This window comes from Papaver somniferum, chromosome 8 (assembly GCF_003573695.1).
Source record: "Papaver somniferum cultivar HN1 chromosome 8, ASM357369v1, whole genome shotgun sequence".
In the NCBI taxonomy this organism is placed as follows: domain Eukaryota; kingdom Viridiplantae; phylum Streptophyta; class Magnoliopsida; order Ranunculales; family Papaveraceae; genus Papaver; species Papaver somniferum.
In genome coordinates this window covers 71287109-71293360 of record NC_039365.1, presented here as the reverse complement: position 1 = coordinate 71293360, position 6252 = coordinate 71287109, and the positions used below count along the sequence as shown (strand labels likewise).

At 37.5% G+C, this 6252-nt stretch overlaps 1 long non-coding RNA gene across 1 annotated transcript; it reads left to right on the top strand.

Annotated features, from left to right (window-relative positions):
* The first annotated feature begins 2792 nt into the window (after nt 1–2792).
* On the top strand, nt 2793–4755 carry LOC113301623. Its single transcript, XR_003336393.1, has 2 exons — nt 2793–3496; nt 3820–4755. It is a non-coding gene; the product is annotated as an uncharacterized LOC113301623 (long non-coding RNA).
* The last annotated feature ends 1497 nt before the right edge of the window (nt 4756–6252 follow it).

The following is a 6252-nucleotide window of genomic DNA, read 5'->3' as shown; positions in this document are numbered from 1 at the left end:
AGTTTAAAGTCAGAACCCTCCCGGAGCTTCTGGTTCATAATTTGTTTGTCGTTATACCAAATTTGAAGTTCGAATCGACACTGAGCTTCATATTTATCGATTTCGATGATGTATCATGCTAAGTTTGAAGTCAGAACCCTCTCTGAGATTCATGGTACATAGTGTGGGCAGCTTGCCACCAACCTCTTATATCTCTCCAAATATTCATATAGAGACTCCCCAGACATCAGTAGAATGCCATTAATGTCCTTACGAACAGATGCTGCTTTGGAAGCAGAAAAATACTTCTCCAGAAATAGCTTCTTCATCTCGGTCCATGTTGTAATACTCCCCGGCGGAAGATAATACAACCATTCTTCTGCTAAGTCTGTCAATGAGAACGGGAAGGCTTGTAGCATAGCCACATCTCTGTCTACGGTTGCATGCCTCAAAATTGTCATCGTTTTCTGGAACTATTGAAGATGTCGATTTGTATTTTCAACTGGATGTCCCTTGAACTTTGGTAGATCGTAAAGTAGGTTCGACTTCAGCTCCACCAGGTTAGTGATTGTACTACACAGTGGTTGCGAATGTAAGCATGGATATGTCAATTCTCCTAACTTCCTCTCTGGAGGTGGAGTATCTCTCTCGTTGTCTGTATTAACCTTCTCTTATGTAGAGGGTTCTTGTTGCGACTGCTTACGGGCTTGAAGTACCGTTCCTTTACGGGTTTGAATTCCGCACCTCGGGTAATTCCAATCCTATGATGCCAGAGATTAACTACCTAAAACAAAGAAAAAACAAAAGAAAAAAAATATAGAAAACAAAGTTAAAAACTAAAATGAAAATCTAAAAACAAAAATAAAAACTTAAAGAAAACAACTAAATCTATCGACTGCTCCCCGGCAGCGGCGACAAAATTTGATGTATGTCATAAGTGCAATCAAATTAGTGATTTTATATACACTCAACTAATAAATAATTTAATGGAAGTAAAGTTCGTTCCCACGAAGAGCGGGGAGATTTAGTTGTAAAAATGTCACAATGGAGGATTTTGTTTTAGATTTTAAAGCTAAATAAATAATGAACCAATAATACTAATAAAGATTTCAAGTAATGGAAAGAAATATTATCAGGAAATCCTTCTTCGTTACTAAACATTTATCAAAGTAGCATATCCATCTATTCTTTGTAAATCACAGATTATTACCAACCGTAGGAAAGCAGCTAGCGCAGTGCTATCCTCAAAATTCCTTAAGTCACTGGACACCGAAGCGCTCGAATGCCAGATTTTATTCATCTTAACCACCTAGAAGTAGCGCACTCTAAGTGTAATTTGGTCGAATGCTTTATATTTGTGAATTTAGGTCAATCCTAGTAGTTGAACTCTTATCGCAAGGTTCACTTTCTAGTGTTGTTTTTACTTGCGATTGCTCCACAGAAACCCTCTGCAAGGTTTCATTCTACTTGTGTAGAGAATTATTCAACAATTACGAATATCCTAATTCTCTACTAGCATTAGGTTAACTAATAAACGAGTTCAGTTGGCCACCTAAACAATTTATCAACTAATCATAATATTAGTTATAGTAAAAACAATCAATAATCATGTGAAAAAATAAAATAGATTTATATGTTGAATCAAATCATGTACCAGAACTTAGAATTCATCCCCAATCACTAAGAAGTTTAGCTACTCATGGTACTAACAAAACCCATGAGATTGATATGATAAAAGTAAAAGAAATAGTTACGGTGATGAAGAACGCTCCAAAACCCTAGCTTTTCTTCTCTTGTGTTATTCTCTCCAGAGGCTTGATAAAAGATTAAAACATATCTCAAAAATATTAGAAGAGTCTCTTATATAGTACCCAAATTATAGGTGCGCCCGTGCGTATATCCCGGTCAAAGTAGTTGACAAAACTAGCCGAAATCCCAAAATAAGTCGCTCCCATAGTTGTGTAAAACAACCAAACTCACGTCCACCAGCTTTCATGGGCTTCGCAAGAACAGTAAAGCCCAGCCCAATACAAATTCTCAGTTTCATTTAGCTTGTCAGATTCAAGAGACTGACAACTTATTTTTCTACTCTTATTACATCCAGGATATTGTGGAGTCTTGTTAATACGAGGAAAATAATAGATTTGAGGAGGGAAAGATTATGAGGAGGTAATCAAAAAATTTAGAGAGGGGTTGACTCTTTATAAAGCTGTTAAAAGTTCCATAATGTCCTTGAACTCCACTAGAGGTCCGTTCAGCCCGAATGAGCATCCTTTTGAATGTTTCAACCAGTTAATGGTGGTAGAGAGCAAGTTAGTTAATGCCGATTTGCAACTTATAATCACTGTTGACTGTTCTATGTAAGCCAGTCCTAACATGAGGGCACTAGGAGCAGGAAATCATACGCATGTGAGATCTGGACGGCAAAGCTATATAAGATTATTGTACTTATAATTGAATTTCTAACAATCATATTCAATCAAGAATCAAACGCATCGACTCCTATAAATAATTATTCGAATCTATTAGTATTGATCGAGTTCCGTCGAGATGAATTCTTCTTTCCTCTTACCCATAATGTTTCTACGTACACAATCTTCCATACCTTGCGATCATGATTTTTCGGAATAGTAATCATGCTTAGGACTATGAGTATTTATGTTTTAGACAATGGAAATAAGCAATCGATCAATCTCTTTAGTTAAAAAACTAGGGATTATTTTAGACGAAGAAGATAAAGAAGTGGTAATTGAATTAATGTCCCTCCTTCTCATAAGATTTACAAATATCCTTGTGTATCAATAATTATATTCCTAATATTTTTTGTTTTTAAAATTTAATTATAAATACCAAATCTACCCTCTTTGTAAGATAATAAGATTATGGTTTCTCAACCAAATGAAATCAAACTTCTCTTTTCTTATATTCTCTCTTCCTTCCAACTACGGCCACTACCACCACCTTCTTCGTCCGATCCACCACCTCCTCCACCTCCTACCACCAGCGACACCACCGCCACCTCCTAAATAATCTATTGACATCGATTTTCACCTTGATTCAACTGCAAAACTTAAATCTAGTTATGAATCAACGAGAAACAGATCTCCAAAACCTAATCCCGAGCATCAAAAACGATAGATTCATTTCGATTTCGATTTGATTTGGCTTGAAAAAGCTTAAATCGATGATTTTGGTGATAGTTCTTGAAGATTGTCTGCATCGATTAACAGAACTGCTTAGCACCACTGATCCGGCGCCACCACCAGAAAGAGGGGGTGTTTCTACAATTTGTAGTTTTTTTTTTTAATTTTTTACAATTTATTTTTGGTTTGAATAGAAATTATGTTTTAATGTATATAGTCATCAACAGATTCAAAAAAAGTTCATGTTTTCTCTATTGATTTTAATTTTTAAATTTGATGTGTCGTTAGTGGTGGTGGTGGCAGTTATTGTTGGTGGTGGATGTTGCGGTATTGATGTTGGTGTCTGTTGCTGAGAGATGAGCACATGTATATTGGTAAGTGCAATCCGTAATTTCTTGATTAACGTTTGAGCTTTCATTTTTTTGTCTGAATATTGAGAATGAGGAAATGTTTATGGTTTTGATGTGGCAGAGCAAGAAAGGAGGACTATGTATTGGATATTTTTTGTAGAACCAGAGATTTAACATTTCTCTTGTCTGATTAGATTGGTTCTCAAAGGAAGATTTAGAGAATCATATTTTACTCCTTTAGTGTCTTTAATTTCTTTTTTCTATTGTTGGCCATAGCTTGATACCGCATTTGATGCTTGTGCAATATTGGATTATATTTGATTGTTGTTTTGTTTTTCAATTTGTAGATTACTTGCGTAATTGTCGGTAGCTGCATACGCTGGGATTATTACTTGGAAATCCATGCTATTAGAACATTGTGTGAGCATAGGTAATAGTTTACAGGAAGTACCCCGTTGTTGGCCGTAGCTTGATACCACATTTGATTTGATTACATTAATTTGTTACCTTGTCATTATTTATTTTCTATACTTCATTCATAATACAAAAGAGAACAGTAGTCGGCTATGTGCAGTGGTATGAGGAGCTTACTTTAGATAATTACTTAGATCTTATAAAGGAGTATGTGGTAGGTATGGGACCTGATATAGACTCAATTATACCTATTGAGAGTAATTTACTTACATTGACAGATTTGGTCATATTGTTCATGTATATTTTTGGACTTTGGTTTTTATGGAATCGACTATGGTTGTTGATCCCCTAAATTGGATCAACTTCTAATATTGATTTGGATCAATTAATGTTGTTGATCCCTCAAATGGGATCAACTCATGTTGTTGACCCGATTTTATTTGGATCAACTACCGTTGTTGATCCGATTAACTCGTATCATTGACAACGTTTCCTTGGATTAGTATAATCATGCTTATATGTTTGTATGTGGGTTTTAATTGTGGATTTGCATAATCATGTTTATAGTTTTCGTTGTTTTGCTATCCTATTTGTATATGTGGGTTTGAACTGTGAATTTGCAACTGCATGTATTGGGTATAACAAATTATATAAGTGATTATATAGTTTTTCAGTTGATCACAAGAAAGGTATGGTGAGCAAGGATTTCGGTACCTCCAAACAGACTGAAATGTTGTTTTGGTGGTGGGTGTAAATTTTATTGTCATGGAGGTGATAGTGGTGGATTTGTTGTAGTAGTGAGGATGGTGGTGATAGCAACGTTGTTGTTTATATGATTGAATAGATCGACTAGAGACGCATTCTTTTTATTTGTTGTTGTTTATATATTTTTATGGGATCAATTGTTGTTGTTGACCCAATTTTTATGGGATCAACTACGGTTGTTGATCCATTTATGGGATCAATTCTTGTTGTTGATCCACTTGTTTATGGGATCAACTACCGTTGTTGATTCCATTTATTGGATCAACTCCTGTTGTTGACCCAATTTTTTATGGGATCAACTACTGTTGTTGACCCAATTTTTTATGGGATCAACTACTGTTGTTGATCCTTTCAACTCCTATTGTTAACCATATTTCCTTTGGATAAGTATATTCATGCTTGTTTAAATCATGTAATTTTCTTCCAATGTTGAACTTGTGGTGTAATGGTAGTATGACTGACTCCAATGTAAATGATACGTGTTCGACTCACGCCAAGTTCACTCCATTTACATGGATCAACAATGATTGTTTATCCAATTTAGTGGATCAACTATCATTGTTGATCCCCTAAATTGGATCAATTTCTACTGTTGATCCTTTTATTTTTTGGATCAACTACCGTTATTGGTCCCCTAAATTGTATCAACTTCTATTGTTGGTTCTATTTTTATTTGGATCAACTGCTATTGTTGATACAAAAATATCAGAACAAGTGGTGGCGGCGGCGGTGGTGGTGGCGACGGACTAGTGGTGGTGACAGCGACGGACTAGTGGTGGTGTAATGGGATGGTGAAGGAGTGGTGGTGGAATATTAGTGGTGGTGGCGGTTGGTAGGTGGTGGTTGTTGAATGGTGGTGGTGGAATGGTAGTTGAATGTTGGTGGTGGTGGTGCTAGTGGTGGCGGCGAAGTGGTAAAGGAAAAAATTTGTTCCATTTTGAAATAAAAAAAAAAGATTATATGCTTGAGGGTATTAAGGTAATCTAATTTTAAATGGATAAGGTTATTAAAAAGTAGGGACATATTTATTGTGTGTTATACTCCACGACAACAGAACACTCAGTACTGGCTGGCATCATCTCCGCACATGCCAGCCGCGCATGCTATCCAAGCGTGCCAATCACACATACCGCATATTTAATTAGGGTTTCAACACGCTAAACCCTAATTCCAAATCTCCGCGCCAAGGCATGCAAACCATGAAAGCTGCACCACATGTGCCAATGGCATGCCATACCAGCCACATCTCCGCGCCAAGGCATGCCGACCGTGCCAGCCACACCACATGTGTCAATGGCATACCGTTCCAGCCACACCTCCGCGTCAAGGCATGCCCACCATGCCAGCCGCATCACATGTGCCAATGGCATGCTGTGCCATCAACATCTCCGCGCCAAGGCATGCCAACCATGCCAGTCGCACCATATGTGCCAATAGCATGCCGTGCCAGCCACACCTTCGCGCTTAGGCATGCAAACCATGCTAGCCGCACCACATGTGCCAATGGCATGCCGTGCCAGCAACATCTTCACGCCAAGGAATGCCAACCATGCCAGCCACACCACATGTTTCAATGGCATGCCGTGCCAGCCACATCTCCA